This window comes from Xyrauchen texanus, chromosome 30 (genome assembly GCF_025860055.1).
Source record: "Xyrauchen texanus isolate HMW12.3.18 chromosome 30, RBS_HiC_50CHRs, whole genome shotgun sequence".
In the NCBI taxonomy this organism is placed as follows: Eukaryota; Metazoa; Chordata; class Actinopteri; order Cypriniformes; family Catostomidae; genus Xyrauchen; species Xyrauchen texanus.
Window position 1 is genome coordinate 20,876,336 of NC_068305.1, and position 18,129 is coordinate 20,894,464.

At 42.8% G+C, this 18,129-nt stretch overlaps 1 non-coding gene and 1 pseudogene across 1 annotated transcript; both read left to right on the forward strand.

Annotated features, from left to right (window-relative positions):
* Positions 1-3,651: 3,651 nt before the first annotated feature.
* Positions 3,652-3,768, forward strand: LOC127624461 (U5 spliceosomal RNA). The gene has a single exon (XR_007968165.1). It is a non-coding gene; the product is annotated as a U5 spliceosomal RNA (small nuclear RNA).
* Positions 3,769-9,098: 5,330 nt separating this feature from the next.
* Positions 9,099-10,015, forward strand: LOC127623913 (charged multivesicular body protein 3-like; annotated as a pseudogene).
* The last annotated feature ends 8,114 nt before the right edge of the window (positions 10,016-18,129 follow it).

The following is an 18,129-nucleotide window of genomic DNA, read 5'->3' on the forward strand; positions in this document are numbered from 1 at the left end:
TTTTCTTGATTTGAGTATAATTTTTTGAAGTTTGTGCTCGTGAATCAATGCAGCTGCAAGTTTTGGTTTACATGATTTGCATCATGTGGCCATTTTTTGTAGCTTGAGTTGTCACTTACAACTGATGAATAGTACAAATACAGATTTTTCTGAAATGTATAATTCAATTGTATTACATGCAAAATATTATTATATTGCATAAACAAAGGAAACTGATGGCAAACATCACATCTCCATGTCTTTGTCTATGAATACATAAGACATTTCCAATAGCTTTACTTGTTCTGTTGAAGATACATATACAAGTCAGTTGGCCTGTGGTTTAACTTTAAAAATGTTAAAAAAATGGTTTAGAACTGTTTTACACATCATGTTAAGATTACATAAACATATGCACAGTAAGCAGCCATAGTAATATTTGGTGTCGTTTTTGCTAATATCCACCTTTTTCCTACGTCCCATGATGCTTAGCATGAAATATGGGCGTTATTTCCGTTGACAAGTAAATGCAGTTGTTGTTGTTGAGGCATACGTCCATTCATTCATTGCCCTTTCATTGATTTCATGAGGATTATACATCAATCACTATATCTCTGTGTTACTGAACGATAATAAACTGGAGAAAAAAAAATCATAAAGACAAAGAAAGCACACGCATAACTGGTGCGCTGTTTCTCCTAGATGCAGTTGAGATTTAAACGCAACATTTCAAGCAGAATTATCGGTTGTATTATTGGAGTACCTTGTCATCCTGCATGTTCAAATCACACAGACACACTTAGGAAGAGCCGTGAAGTTCTCGTCCTTGGGTATGTAATCACTTTTTCAAGTTTTCTGATCGGACGGATATTTCCTTTTCAACAAAGGCAGAAAGAAAATAGTTAAGATCTGGACAGCTCATAAACTCCTACTTATTAGTGATAAAAATGGCTCTTTAATAGTAGTTTCAGGAATCAGATTGTGCATGTGTGTCATCAGGTTTAAATACACTGGCGGCCAAAAGTTTGACATAATGTACAGATTTTGATGTTTCAGAAGGAAATTGGTACTTTAATTCACCAAAGTGGCATTCAGCTGATCACAAGGTATAGTCATGACATTACTGATTTAAAAAACAGCACCATCACTATTTGAAAAAAGTCATTTTTGATCAAATCTAGACCGGCCCCATTTCCAGCAGCCATCACTCTTTGAGTAATCATGCTAAATTGCTAATTTGGTACTAGAAAATCACTTGCCATTATATCAAACACAACTGAAAGCTATTTGGTTTGTTGAATGAAGCTTAACGTTGTCTTTGTGTTTGTTTTTGAGTTGCCACAGTATGCAATAGACTGACATGTCTTAAGGTCAATATTAGGTCAAAAATGGCCAAAAAAAAAAAAAATGAAACCACTTTCCCTAGAAACTCATCAGTCAATCATTGTTTTGAGAAATGAAGGCTAAACAATGCTTGAAATTGCAAAAGATTTCACTCAAGACAAAAGACAACTGGCTCTTACAAGGACAGAAAGAAATGTGGAAGACCAGATTTTCAACTAAACAAGAGGAGAAGTACATCAGAGTATCTAGTTTGAGAAATAGACGCCTCACATGTCCTCAGCTGACAGCTTCATTGAATTCTACCCGCACAACACCAGTTTCATGTACAACAGTAAAGAGAAGACTCAGTGGTTCAGGCCTTATGGGAAGAATTGCACAGAAAAAGCCTCTTTTGAAACAGAAAAACAAAAAGAAAAGGTTAGAGTGGGCAAAGAAACACAGACATTGGACAACAGATAATTGGAAAAGTGTGTTATGGATCTTAACCCCATTGAACTATTGTGGGATCAACTAGACTATAAGGTGGTGAAAAGTGCCCAACAAGACTGCCACATCTATGGCAAGTGCTACAGGAAGCATGGGGTGAAATGTCATCTGAGTATCTGGACAAACTGACAGCAAGAATGCCAAAGATCTGCAAAACTGTCATTGCTGCACATGCAGGATTTTTTTTAAGTAGTTGAAGAAGTTCTGAATTAAAAAAAAAAAAAATGTTAATAGTACATTTTCATGTTATTATGAGTATACATTGTGATCAGTTGAATACCTCTTTGGTGAATAAAAGTACCCATTTTTTCCATAAGAGCAAAATCTGTACATTATCCAAACTTTTGGCCGCCAGTGTACTTTTAAACATTTGTTCGGCTTGTTGCTGCTGTCCGGTATGCACAAGGATGATGTTTTAAACTTCAAATGCAAAGTGGTTTTTGACTACCTCTGTATGTTTTTTGTGATCCAATCACAAAACATGCGATCGGATCGCGTCTTTTTACCAGATGTAAACCGGATCTAAAATGTTTGCAGCCAGAGCTAGGGACTGCTATAGAATGGATTCCTGGTAAGACCCCCAGGAAAAATGTGGATAGGGGATGAACATACAGGATTTGTCTTGTTGTTGCAGAGTTTCCTGTATTTATTTGCAAAAGCTGTATAAAATGGATAGATGTGTAGCATTGCTTCAGTATATGATTCAATTGTAAATGGATTTGTGTTCTGTCGTTCCGGTCCTGCATACGGTGTTGATGAAATACAGTAAATAAAATGGGGAAATGACATAGGAATAGAAAATAACAGAAATGAGAGAGAGAGAGAGAGAGATGGAAAAACGATCCCTTAAATTCTGGACACCTAAATTTAAGTTTCCCTAATACACTGCAACATGAAGCCCTTAAAACCCAAGAGTTTAAGCCTAAAACCAGTCCCCTTTGTCATCTGGTTCTGAAACTCACAAACCTACTAACAAACACCAGTTTCAGCACTGCTGAATAAAACCATATCAGAATAAACCAAATCATAAAAGAAAACAAAAATTCATATTTGGATAGCAAATTGGAATGTTATCAAGCCCAAAACAGTAAGTATAATCTAACAGAATATCTCCACACTGTAAGAGATCTAAAACAGAGATGGATCCTCACCAAATACAGACTCAGTGATCACAGTCTGAACATAGAAAAAGGCTGACACTGACAAACATGGCTTCCAAAGGAAGAACAAGTCTGTGCTCACTGTAGTTTATGTGGATCAGTAGAAAATGTAGAGCATGTACATTTATATTGTATATAATATATTGTACTGCTTATGAAAATGAAAGAGTACTTCTGTTGGAAGAAATAAGAGAAATGGGGATAGGAAATCTTACTCTTAAAACACTGCTGCTTAATGACTTGATAGGTTTAATAGGATTTATAAAGTTATATATATAATTTTTTTCTTCTTGGTCTACACTCCAGCCCAGTAGGTGGCGGGAATGCACCTATCGTTTGTTTGCCAACCGAAGAACCGAACGCCAAAAGAAGAAGTACTTTAAAAATTGTAGAGAGAGAGAGAGAGAGAGAGAGAGAGGAAGAATCACGTGACTTTGGGGGGGAGGGGCTCTGGTAAAGATGTAAGCTCCCATTATGCATTGCTCGCTCAACTTACTCGTATAAGTTATGTAGTATTTATATATTTATATTCATCTTAAATGTCTATCCTTATTTCTCTATGTGTTTCTTGTAGTGTACTGATTTGGTTGGTGTTGTTGGCTGACTGCCACTACATTGGAACCGTCGGTGATGTTTGTGTTTCCATTGGTAATATAGTGATTCTGCTTATAAAAAAATCAGAACACTCATGTTTCACCTCAAATCGTATAAATCTTTCGCTTTTTTACTAAAGATTTCCGTGGGGAGGAACGTTATGAGTATAAAGCAATTTTTGATGCTCCACTTTCTGTACTGTTGAAAAACAGAATCATTGAAAAAGACGTTATTTTGAGTTTACTGTTCATTCAATATTTAGATAAACTGTGCGTTCAGACCGCTTCAGACCAAATGCGGCAAGAGCGTCAAAATTCGCTCTGACGTATTTGAAATAGGCGGCATCGTTCGTTGAGAATGTTTGTTTGGTTTTGTGAACTATATTTAAAGGGGACACAAAACATCCAGACATGTCGACCGGTATTTTTTTGACGACATATCACGTATATCCTCATGAAATATTTTAATATAATATTATATAAACCATAATATCCACTTCATCAACTCACCTGGCACACTAACAATTTCAGACACCTTTGTCCACTCATCGTTTTTTTTTAATTGTATTTATATCCCTGTAAGCAAACGGACAGATCCAATATTAGTCTTAACTAATGTTTGGTGGGAACCAAAGTTTACACGGTTGTGTTCTCTAGACTTCGCTAGAGCGGAGCACTTCTATATTCCAATAGGTTACTGCCGAACCGCGTCACAGCTCATTACCATAATGTTGGCTGCACTTCAACTTTCCTCTGACGTCCACACCGCCCAAGACTCGCCGCGCCGCTTCTCGCCACCGAGAGACGCTGGCTGTCGTTGATAATGAATGACTTCCGGTCGATTTGACGCTCTCGCCGCCTCTGGTGTGAACGTACGGTCTGGTCTGAACGTACGGTAACTTTTGAGCGGCGTCTTGATGATATCTGCAGTATCATATATATATACACTCACCTAAAGGATTATTAGGAACACCATACTAATACTGTGTTTGACCCCCTTATGCCTTCAGAACTGCCTTAATTCTACGTGGCATTGATTCAACAAGGTGCTGAAAGCATTCTTTAGAAATGTTGGCCCATATTGATAGGATAACATCTTGCAGTTGATAGAGATTTGTGGATGCACATCCAGGGCACGGAGCTCCCGTTCCACCACATCCAAAAGATGCTCTATTGGGTTGAGATCTGGTGACTGTGGGGGCCATTTTAGTACAGTGAACTCATTGTCATGTTCAAGAAACCAATTTGAAATGATTCGAGCTTTGTGACATGGTGCATTATCCTGCTGGAAGTAGCCATCAGAGGATGGGTACATGGTGGCCATAAAGGGATGGACATGGTCAGAAACAATGCTCAGGTATGCCGTGGCATTTAAACGATGCCCAATTGGCACTAAGGGGCCTAAAGTGTGCCAAGAAAACATCCCCCACACCATTACACCACCACCACCAGCCTGCACAGTGGTAACAAGGCATGATGGATCCATGTTCTCATTCTGTTTATGCCAAATTCTGACTCTACCATCTGAATGTCTCAACAGAAATAGAGACTCATCAGACCAGGCAACATTTTTCCAGTCTTCAACTGTCCAATTTTGGTGAGCTCTTGCAAATTGTAGCCTCTTTTTCCTATTTGTAGTGGAGATGAGTGGTACCCGTGGGGTCTTCTGCTGTTGTAGCCCATCCGCCTCAAGGTTGTGCGTGTTGTGGCTTCACAAATGCTTTGCTGCATACCTCGGTTGTAACGAGTGTTTATTTCAGTCAAAGTTGCTCTTCTATCAGCTTGAATCAGTCGGCCCATTCTCCTCTGACCTCTAGCATCAACAAGGCATTTTCGCCCACAGGACTGCCGCATACTGGATGTTTTTCCCTTTTCACACCATTCTTTGTAAACCCTAGAAATGGTTGTGCGTGAAAATCCCAGTAACTGAGCAGATTGTGAAATACTCAGACCAGCCCGTCTGGCACCAACAACCATGCCAGGCTCAAAATTGCTTAAATCACCTTTCTATCCCATTCTGACATTCAGTTTGGAGTTCAGGAGATTGTCTTGACCAGGACCACACCCCTAAATTGAAGCAACTCCCATGCGATTGGTTGATTACATAATTGCATTAATGAGAAATTGAACAGGTGTTCCTAATAATCCTTTAGGTGAGTGTATATATATGATATATATGATATCTATCTATCTATCTATCTATCTATCTATCTATCTATCTATCTATCTATCTATCTATATATATATATATATATATATATATATATATATAGGCCTACACATTTTTTTTAGATCAGTGGGTTGACGCCATACCTCAGCAGGTTAAACATTTTGTAAGAGCTTGTGGAAGTGATATTTCTGAGTCAATATATGTTAAAGACAGCATGTTTATTGGAGATATTGATATCCTTAAACACCACTGTACTAATAAACATATTAGAAATAGTATAATATGAAACGGCTACTCATAAAAGTTAATTGTGGAACAATATATTTAGAAATAAAATCTGGACTAAAGCTTGGAATATTTGTGAAAACTTTTGTTTAAATAATAAAGTAAAAGAGGTTACATTCAAAGTTTAACATGGTATATATACAGATAAATGTTGGAGATTTTATTGGATATTGATTATTTCTGTGATTTTTGCTCAACAGAAAAATAATCTATTGTCCATCTTTTTTGTAATTGTGTATAATCTAAGATTTATTGGGTGGATATGGAAAATGTTATCAGAAGGAAAACCAAAATTATATTCAAGCTAAATAATTTTGATATATGTATATATTATTACAATGAAAATATTAATAATAATTGTATTTTTCTTATGTATGTGGAAGTTCCACATACATAAGAAGAAATGGTCAGGGTCCAAGTGAAATTTCATTCATTTTTCTCCAAGAGATCAAGAAATACAGCACCTGTTTGGAGAATATTGTCAACAAACAAAGCCACAAAGACTTGTAGTATTTTTCGTGGCAAATTTTTTGATTAAGGAATTAATGATCTGTACACTCTCTAGTATATTTCTGTACATTTCGGTGTTGTATATTATATTATGTTAAAAAATAATAATACAAAAAGATAAAAATACATTTACATTTATGCATTTGGCAGACGCTTTTATCCAAAGCGACTTACAGAGCCCTTATTACAGGGACAATCCCCCTGGAGCAACCTGGAGTTAAGTGCCTTGCTCAAGGACACAATGGTGGTGGCTGTGGGTCTTGAACCAGCATCCTTCTGATTACCAGATTACCAGTTATGGTGCTTAGACCACTACACCACCACCAGAGAACCTGTCTATATGTACTACAACAGCATGAAATGTGTTAAAGGGCACCTATTATGGCATTTAAAATGTTCCTAATATTGTTTTGGGAGTCCCCAACAACAGTTTTACGTGCATGCAATGACAAAAAACACTTTTGTTGTCTTATAATATGCATTTATGTTTACCTGATTTGCTCACCAACTCCCAAATGATTCGTTCAACGACTAATTTTTCCAAACCCCTCCTTTGCGTGACGCTAATCTGCGGTGATTGGTCAGATGACCCAGTCAGTTGTGATTGGTATACTCTGTGCAGAGATTGTCGGAAACGGAACGCCCATCACCATTAATGGATTATGGCTTGTTAAGTGTTGAAAATTGTATACAGTATATGAACAGACATGGCATCAATTTTGCCTTATCAATTCGAGCCAGAGTCCGAAGAGGAAACATCCAGAGAAACAAACATTTCACATATTTCAAAAAAATTTACATTGGAGACCTAGAAGCTGCGCTGAGCGTAACTTACACAACACACACAAATACTTATTAAGCATGCTAAAAAACACATAAAAGCAACAATTATTAATAATACTTACAGGTTGTGATTCGGAGGAGGAAGCTGATCCAAATAAACTTGGTACTGAACCTTCCTTCAGTATCAACCGACTCGCGAATCCACACTTGAAAGCATTCATGTTCGTAAAGCAATTGTCATTAAAATGACGCGAACACAGCACAAGGTTCGGGCTATACTTGTGTGGTATAGTTGTAAATATAAACTCTAGCCACTGATTCTTCACATGCTCGTCCCTGGGCAGTGAAAAAAAGGTCGCTTTTATATGCACTTGAGAACACAGCGACTTGTTGTCGACATGATGTTTTCAAGTTTTCCCTGGTGTCTGCCCGCAGTGAGTGGGCGCGGCCAATTTGATAATTTTTCGTCTTGACGTCACAACGAAAAAGAAAATGACTCATTGGAAAAACGATTCATTACATTGACTCAGAGTCGACTCCTACTTTTGAGAGACAATAACTTTTTTTAAGGTGAACTTTCATATATAAAATTTGCAGGATGTTTTTGTTCACTTAAATCTATGTTACACACTACATGAAAGGTAATTTTCAAAATTCCATAATAGGTGCCCTTTAAAAACATAGATAGCACGTCTTGTCAGGCAGATAAGCGTATTTTTTCAATTGTTTGCAAAAGGAGTGCCGTGTATTTAAAAAAAAAAAAAAAAATTCAACTTTGGGTAAAACTAAGTGCTCGTCATTGTCTCTTTTACCCAGCCGTCCAATCACAGCGAAGGAGAGGCGGGACAAATACCACACCGACCAACCGTCACATCCTACTTGCACAATGACTGAACAATAATGGAGAAGTTTGCTGGTCTATGAGTATTCATGTCTGTACTAGATGACATTCCCAGACTACCACAATATTAATATGAAAAGTAATGCTTTCAGCCTTCCCTTCATCCACAGCAAGTAGGCCCCTACTCTTCCTTGTGCCGACATTTTTACATTGAGTACAAGTTGATAAAACAAACTATCAAACTATGATATCCGCCACCGCAGCACATGGACTATTGTTTGTGAAAGGATAAGTGAATAAAAATAAAGCGAAAATTACGTCTATCGAAAACAGTTGTTGTTTAAGTTTTGATATGAAATATGATCATACTGAAGTAAAATATGATTTATTGTATGCGTGTTCATAATTTAAGCAGTAATGACACATATGCATGTCTGGTTGTAGTTTTTATTTGTATATATTACATTTCTTAGGCTTTAGAAATGTGTTAAAGGTGTGTAGATGTGTATTCATCAACCTGTTACATGTCTGACATGATCATACAGGCTCATTAAAACAAGTTTAAACTTGCTTTGCCGATATATCAGAAAATAACCCACATACATAATTCACTGCAAACCATATATATTCTTTTATAATAACTTTTATGAACAGACATTATTGCATTCTATAAAGCTTAAAAGATGATTAAAACTGCAGAGCTGCATATTCCCACCACTGAAATCTGTTGCTCCAAAAAAAAACGTAGCATAATTTTAAGTAGCAATCGAGTCCTGTCCCCCTGAAAATCTGTGTCTCGTTTCGAAGGCTGTGTCCTCCTGAGGTTGCATTTGTCGGCTGCATACGTCTTCGAGCATGTCTCGTTTCAGAAAAGCGAGTAGGACACGATTATCATACAATTAGAATGAGGAAGTGGGCTGTTTAACCTACTAACTTAGAGGTTTAAAATGGGACTTTTTGGAAAGACACCCAAAAGACCTTATCAATGAATGGTCCCTGAAAATCAAGAAAGAAATGAGAGTTATTGACAGACAAATATGAGATATTCAAAGAGAAGAAGAGAAGGTGAAGAGATCCATCAAAGATGCAACTAAGAAGGGACTGAAAGATGTCTGCGTCATTCTTGCCAAAGAGATGATTCAATCAAAGGAAGCTATCAACAAGTCATATGCCTCAAAATCCCAAATTAACTCTGCTACTCAGTATGAAGAATCAATTGTCTGTACTAAGAGTGGTTGGGGCCATGCAGAAAAGCACAGAGGTCATGAAAGCTATGCAAACCTACTTAAAATCCCAGAGATTCAAGCCACCATGAGAGAACTCTCAAAAGAGATGATGAAGGCTGGCATCATCGAGGAGATGCTGGAGGATACAATGGATGGTATAGACGACGAGGAGGCGATGGAGGAAGCAGCAGAGGCGGACAAGATCCTCTTTGAAATCACAGCCGGTGCTCTTGGAAAAGCTGCCTGAAATGGAGCCACCTGGGGCCATGGCCACCTCAGAAGATGAAGAAGAAGAACTGCCACTCACTGGATGCTTTTGTAAGTGAAAATCCTAGGAGATCAGCAGTTACAGTTGGTGTGTGTACCACTTGACATTTGACCCTACAGAAATACTCAAACCAGCCCATCTGGTACCAACAATCATGCCATGGTCCAAATCACTGAGATCAAATTTTTCCACATTCTGATGGTGGATGTGAACATTAACTGAAGCTCCTGACCCGTATCTGCATGCTTTATGCACTGCACTGCTGCCACATGATTGGCTGATTAGATAATCACATGGATGATTGTTGGTGCCAGATGGGCTGGTTTGAGTATTTCTGTAACTAATCTCTTGGGGTTTTCAATGTAGGTAGATAGATAAATAGATAGATAGATAGGTCACACACAAATTACATTGACTGAGCTGTATTTAATATTGAAATGTGTGTAAATGTGTAATACATTTTTAAATATTGTGGTTCAGTAATTATGTTCAATGACTTTTATAGATCCCCGCGACCCTGTACACAGGATAAGCGGTTGACGATGGATGGATGGATGGATGGATGGACTTTTATAGATTAATGTTTTACATTTAAAAACTACAATCAATGAATTTATAATACATACATACATATTTTTAGATAAAAACATTTGGTGTGTGTACTGACCGAACAGCAAAAACATAATAATAATAATAATAATAATAATAATAATAATAATAATAATAATAATAATAATAATTAATAATTTTATATAAATAAACTGCCGTTCAAAAGTTTAGGGTCGCTTGACTGAAATGTTTTTCATGTTGTTAAAAATATTTTGATCTGAAGACGTGCTTAAATGTTTGAAATTTGTTTTGTAGACAAAAATATAATTGTGCCACCATACTAATTTATTTAATTACAAAATTACAATTTAATAAAAAAAAGAGAAAATGTCAAGAGTACGTGTATGCAAATTCTCGGCAAAGGGTGACCACTTTGATGATGCTATAATATAATATATGTTCTCTTACGAGAGGTTCTCTCGTATTGCGTAAGCTAGCTTACGCTACGGGAAAGATTAATCTTTTCTGAGATATTGAAGCCAAAAAATTATCCTTAATTTTGTATCCATTGTCAACGCAGTGCGGCAGCTGCAGACCTTGAGCGGGCTAGCTAGCGAGCTCATTGGTTGCTCTGCGGCAACTGCTGCAGCCTATAGACGAGCTTGGGCTGAACTCGCGATCCAATGAGAGGCGTCCGCGCTCACTGCATCAAAGCCCGCCAAAAGGGCGTGACTAGAGTGCATATAAGCGTAGTTCGTAGGCTGGAACCCTGATTTTCATCTCTTCAGCGAAGCTCTTCGCATCACTGAACCGAAGCCGCGTCGCCGTTCGAGGGGCATCAAGCAAGCGTGGACAGCGCCGAAGAAGCCGGCCGTCTTCGCCACCTTCAGCCGTCCTGTGAGCTACGCCATCCGGCGACGTATCCTTTTAAAAGCAAGCTAGTTCTTAAAGAACTTCACAAAAGAGTACGAGCGTCTTTTTAAGATGCCTCGCTCCACTTGCGCCTCATGCCGCTCCTCTCAGCACCGGAGACCGCCACATCATCTGGCGCTCTCTGCCTGGGACTGGGGCATGCAGAGTTCGCCCTCGCCAGGCGGATGCGATCTCTGCGAGGAGCTGCCGATGTCGACCCTGCGGGCTCGACTCGAGCGCTCAGGACCGAGCCGCTCGCGCCTTCCGCTCAGCCGCGCAGAAAAAAGTGCCGCCTCAAAGGCTGCCGGAAACAGTGGTAGAAGCGATTGCCTCGCCGAGCCCATCCCTCGAGCATCGCCTTCACCCTCCCCGCCCACCCGGACGCCGCAGTTGCCGCCGAGCGGCTGCTCTGCTGCCATCTCGGACGAAGAAGCAGAGGATAAGGGCTGTTCCATCATGGCTTCGGACAGCGAGGAGTGGTCAGGCTCACACGCCTCCTCCTCGCCCAGGAATCTAGCAGGACCCGCGCCGAGTCGACGGGGAACTAACACGCTCCTCACACAGGCCGTCGACCGCCTCGGGCTCGAGTGGTCACCGCCCTTGAGCAGGCACCCAACAGACTTGACGGCTGCTTTCTACAGAGCCGCCGCCGAGCAGCACCCGCTACCTGGGCCGCTCCCTTCTTGCCGGAACTCCACGCCGAGCTTTCCAAATCATGGAACGCGCCTTTCTCGGCCAGGGTCCGATCCCACGTCTCCACCTCTCTTGCTCGGTGGACGGCGCCACTGAGAAGGGCTACGCTTCCATCCCTCCGGTCGAGGATGCGGTAGCAGCACACCTTTGCCCGCCCTCCGCGAGATGGCGGTCTAAACCAGTGCTCCCGTCTAAGGCCTGCAGAACAACTTCCGCCTGTGTTGGCCGCGCCTATTCTGCCGCCGGCCAAGCTGCATCTGCTCTGCACTCTATGGCCGTTCTACAGATCCTTCAAGCGGCCCTTCTGTGGGTGTGGGATGAGGAAAGCAGGCATCCAGAGGCGGTTGCAGACATACGGTGTGCTACGGACCTCGCCCTCCACGCTACCAAATCTGCAGCCCAAGCTATAGGGAAGTGCATGGCCGCGCTGACTGTGACCGAGAGACATCTGTGGCTAACGCTAGCCGACATGGGAGAAGCAGAGCGCTCTACGTTCCTCAACGCACCGCTCTCTCCATCCGGTCTCTTCGGCTCCGCGGTGAGTGGTATCATTGACCAGTTTTCAGAGGTCCAAAAAGCCACACAAGCCATGAATCTCTTTCTGCCTCGTCACGCTAGCTCCTCTGCAGGCCGCCCACGTGAGCCTCCTGCACGAAACTCTTCACAGCGCCCAGCTCAACAAAGCCAGACTTCTCAGCGTCGACAGGGTGGCCGCCCTCGATCGCGCTCGGACAGCCGCCGCAGACCGCCACCCCCCCCGCGGGCCTCGGACTAGAATTGCGCTGAAACCTGAACAACCGAAGTCCTCCTAGCTTTGTTGACAAAACGACGGATCAGTCCCGCTGCGGCCGGACCACCGTCAAAGCTTCGCCCCCTGTCAGTCCCCTACCTTCAGGCTACTACAGTGGTATATTCAGCAGCCAACAAGCCGGTGTTAACGCCCGCTTGCCTGCGCTCAAACGCCGTTTTCACGGCGACCCAAATAAATCTGGTAAAGAGCAAGCATGCCATATGTGTAGAAAATGTGCCCACAACCCAGTGTTCACCTCTACACACAAGCATTACACATCCCGTGTCCATACCAGAGAGCAAACATGTCTAATGTGTAGAAAATGTGCCCACAATCCAGTGTTCACCCCTACACACAAGCATTACACATCCCGTGGCCCTATCATGGCACACTCACATAAAGCGGTTACGAACCGCTCGAGTGTTAGGGTTAATAAACGCACCCACCTAATCCGTTCGCGCTCCATTCTTTGGCCACTCTGTCACACGACCAGCCTTATGTGTAGAAAATGTGCCCACAATCCAGTGTTCACCTCTACACACAAGCATTACACGTTCCGTGTCCCCATCAGAGCACACTCAAAAGCGGTTACCACTCGAGTGTTAGAGTCAATAAATGCGCTCACGAATACGTCGCGCGCTACCATTCTCTGCTCACTCTGTCACACGGCCAGCAAACACTTCTCTGTATGTAAGTCCCGTGCCCGTGACTATGCTTGCGTATCACTTAACAGACGTGACTCTTTCCCCATTCACCTCAATCGGGAAGTCACTCACAGAACAGCCTGTCCATGCTGTCTGCGAGCAGTCCAGCATAAGCACAGTAAGCGCGCTCACACATTCTGTTCAGCGCACTGTGTGCGGCAATCAGAGCGATTTGCCCACTCACCCTCTAACATTACGCTTCAAAGCGTGGGAAGATATTCCAGGGATATCCGAATGGGTGTTAAGCACAATAAAACAGGGCTATTTGCTACAGTTCGATCGCCGCCCTCCTCGCTTCAGAGCGCGGCTCGAAACTACTGTGAACACGGAAGCAGCGTGCATGCTTCGTTCAGAAATAGCAAACCTTCTGTGCAAAAGGGCCATAGAGAGAGTGCCGCCTCCCCTGAGCGAGTCGGGGTTTTTACAGCCATTATTTTCTTGTCCCCAAGAAAGACGGCGGCCTCAGACCAATATTAGATCTCAGGGTTTTGAACAAAGCGCTTGCAAAAAGACCGTTCAAAATGCTTACAACCAGCAAACTCCTCGCGCATGATGCGCCAGGGGACTGGTTTATTTCTCTCGATCTGAAAGATGCATACTTTCAGATTCAGATAAATCCCCGTCACAGGCCATTCTTGAGATTCGCCTTCAACGGCCAGGTTTATCAATACACCGTCCTTCCGTTCGGCCTGTCCTTAGCACCCCGTACTTTCACGAAGTGCATGGACGCGGTGCTGGCACCCCTGCGGAGTCAGGGTTTGCGAATTCTGAACTATTTGGACGATTGGCTGATTTTGGCACAATCACATACGGAGCTTCTGTCTCACAGGACAGTTCTCCTCAGTCATCTGAACAGTTTGGGCCTTGCAGTCAATTGGACCAAGAGCTCACTACAGCCCAGTCAGACAATTTCCTTCCTTGGAATAGAACTAGACTCAGTGTCAATGACGGCTCGCTTATCTACACAGCGCGCGCGCCGTGTGCAGCGACTAGCCGCGTCATTTCAGATGAACAGCCTCACACCTCTGAAGAAGTTTCAGAGAGTGCTAGGCTACATGGCCTCAGCCGCAGCAGTACTTCAACTGGGTTTACTGTGCATGCGCCCGCTTCAGCATTGGCTAAACACCTGTGCGTCTCGCCGGGCTTGGGCCACAGGCCGCCAGCCAATCAGAGTGACTCAAACCTGTATTTCAGCTCTGCAGCCCTGGACAGTGGCCGAGTGGTATCAGCGGGGAGTGATGATGGGAGCTGTATCTCGCCGAAAAGTCATCTCGACAGACGCGTCCAACACGGGTTGGGGCGCGGTCTGCGAGGGCTCTCCGGTTTTTGGCCTATGGTCAGTTCAGGAAAATCTCCTTCACATAAATTGTCTGGAAATGATAGCGGTCGAGTACGCCGCGGCGCTTCCTCCCGATCATTCAGGGTCACCACGCCCTGGTCCACTCGGACAACAGGTCTGTGGTATCCTATCTAAACCGCCAGGGCGGTGTCAGATCCAGGAACCTCTTCCATCTGACCTAAACGCGTACTGAGTTGGTCCCAGCGCCACCTGCGCTCGCTGAGGGCGACGCACGTGCCAGGCCACCTAAACGACGGCCCAGACAGACTGTCCAGAGACAATATTCCCCCAGGGGAATGGTCCCTGCACGCTCAAACAGTCCAGACGTTATGGCGCATATTCGGCAGAGCAGAGATTGACCTCTTTGCGTCAGAAGAGAACTCTCACTGCCCAATATTTTTCTCAAAAAGCGAGGACACGCTGGCCCAGGACTGGCCCAACAGCCGGCTTTACACCTTCCCTCCCGTCTCGCTATTGCCACAGGTAATGCAGAGGATCAGGGAAACCTGCCACTCGGTGCTCCTCATAGCCCTGCGCTGGGAGAATCAAACATGGTTCCCGGAGCTTACGCAGCTGTCACTGACAGCGCCGTGGCCCATCCCAGTGAGAGCAGATCTCCTCTCGCAAGCTCGCTGAACGATCTGGCATCCCCACCCAGAGCGCTGGGCGCTACACGCGTGGGTGATCAATGACTACCCGTCGCTTTGCCAGAAGGAGTAATAAACACCATCATACATGCTAGAGCCCCCTCCACGAGAAGACTCTATGCGTCAAAATGGTCTGTGTTTTCAAAATGGTGCACCGACAGAGACCTGGACCCACGGACATGTGGGGTGTCGCCGCTGCTCGTGTTTTTACAAGAGCTGCTGGATAAGGGCAGATCCCCATCCACGCTCAAAGTGTACGTGGCGGCCGTCGCGGCGTTCGCTGAACCCCTGCACGGCCAGTCACAGGGTAAAAACGAGCTGGTCATCCGCTTCCTCAGGGGAGCTAGAAGGATGAACCCTCCGCGCCTCCCATCGGTTCCTATCTGGGACCTTTCTATAGTTCTCGAAGCTATGAAAGCCCCCCCTTTTGAACCGCTTCAATCCGTGGATGTGAAACACCTCTAACTTAAAACCGTTTTTCTAACTGCCCTATCATCAGTTAAATGGGTGGGAGACCTTCACGCGCTATCAGACAGCGCTGCGTGTCTTGAGTTTGGACCAAGTGACTCCAAGGTCATTTTAAAGCCTAGACACGGCTACGTCCCCAAGGTGGTCGGTACTCCTTTCAGAGCACAGATCATTTCCTTGTCGGCCCTACCAGCATCTGATAGCGAACGCAACGCCAATCTCCTTTGCCCAGTCAGAGCACTGAGATTGTATACTGCGCGCTCCGCATCTTTCAGAAGCTCCGAGCAGCTTTTCGTTTCGTTCGGAGGGCGCACCAAAGGTCTCGCCGCCTCGAAACAGACACTGTCCAGATGGATAGTGGACGCTATTGCTGCCGTGTACGCGTCAAAAGACCTACCATGCCCGCTAGGCATTAAGGCTCACTCCACTAGAGGCATGGCCTCCTCGTGGGCATGGTCCAGCGGGATTTCCATTCACGACATGTGTGGCAGCGGGCTGGGCTTCCCCCTCCACCTTTGTCAGATTTTACAATCTGGAAGTACCCGCTCTGCAGGCTAAATTGGATGCGAGTTCGCCCAAGCTCGTCTATAGGCTGCAGCAGTTGCCGCAGAGCAACCAATGAGCTCGCTAGCTAGCCCGCTCAAGGTCTGCAGCTGCCGCACTGCATTGACAATGGATACAAAATTAAGGATAATTTTTTGGCTTCAATATCTCAGAAAAGATGAATCTTTCCCGTAGCGTAAGCTAGCTTACGCAATACTCGTTCCCTCATCTAGAGAGAACCGAGGTTACGTTAGTAACCGATTCGTTTTTATTTATTTTGGATTTTGTTTAGTCACAACATAATTCCATTTATGTTGTCCATAGTTATGATGACTTTACATTTCAGATTTTTTAAATCTTTAAATGTGAAAAATAATAATAATAAAGAATGAGTAAGTGACCCTAAACTTTTGACCGGTGGTGTAATCCTTTCATAAACAGTAGTCCATGCACTGCAGTAGGTGGGGACGGGATTCTTTTCCTCCCGTTATATCGTATCTGGTGGTCTTGATCATGGAAGATCATCGTTAGATCATATTTTACTTAATTTCTGTCACAACGACAGCACTTTACAAATTATAAACAGCCGTTTGTGATCAGAGTTAGCGTGATTTCTTCGTTAACAAAAGTGAATATCCGCCAACATGTGCTGCGGGTCAATTGAGCAGACGCGATAACAACAACGGTGACCCGTAAAATATCATCTTTTATGTAAAATCCAGAGTTTTCGGGATGCAACGAACTGGTGGAAATTATCTTCAATAATCTGTGCAAAACGGGGTGTTTCAACCCCACAAACAGCACATTTTGAGCAAAGCGCCCATACACAGCGGCCCTGTCCCAATGTCCCCATATCCCCACTTGCGGTTTTGGTCTTGACTTATCCAAGTCTTGTATTTCTTGTTTGGAGACTAGTGTGCAAGTAGCCTACGTAAACGTGAAGACTGTGAGTGTGTGAATGACGTTTAATTGCACTTTGGGATATTCGTAGACTTAAAGATGTTGGTGCGGTTTGCGACAGCAGCTTTTGTGTTTTCACTCAGCTGAAGACTGATTGTTTTTGGTAGCGGTGACTGTTATAGTCTACTTAAAATAATAAATAACTGAACATTTTACCCATCTTTTCATTAATACACTACTGTAGTAAAATATGAAAATATGAATTAATTTTTAGAATGTTTTTATTGTGTGAAAATAATAGTACATTTATTTAGTTTTTACTCATTTTGATATTCAAAACTGCACATTAAAACACTGTTAACTGTAAAATTGCATTGTCCATAATTGCTGTAAAATATGAAATATAAGCTATTTATTTCTACTTTGTTTCTCAACCCACTGCATAAAACTTAAATAAAATAAAATCTTCATTCTATAAACCTGTGTGATTCATTTATAGAATACAAAACATTTAAATTATATGCTTTAGCTTGTCATTTATATCAGACCAAAGACTAAAATCTTCTCAGTATGTGGTTTCATACAACAAATAAAAAGCATCAAAACTTATATTTTACATAAAGATGAGAATACGGATGTAGCAATCTACGTATATTTTACGGTAACTACTCGTTAACCAGTTTACGTATTTTTTTTACTGTAGCATTTTTAGTCTTTTACCGTTAAAATTACGGACATAAAATTACGTTACAGTGTGGTTAGTAATTCAAGCAGCGTCCACAAGAAGGACTTCTTATTGCTTCTAGTGGCCTTTAGATGCTGCAAATAGGAAATGACGGCAAAATGTCTTCCTTGCATGGGTCAGGCCCTCTGCTGCTTAAAGGAGGCTCCCAAGTCTGACTGCAGCCTGAAAGAGGAAAAACAATATGAAGTTTATCT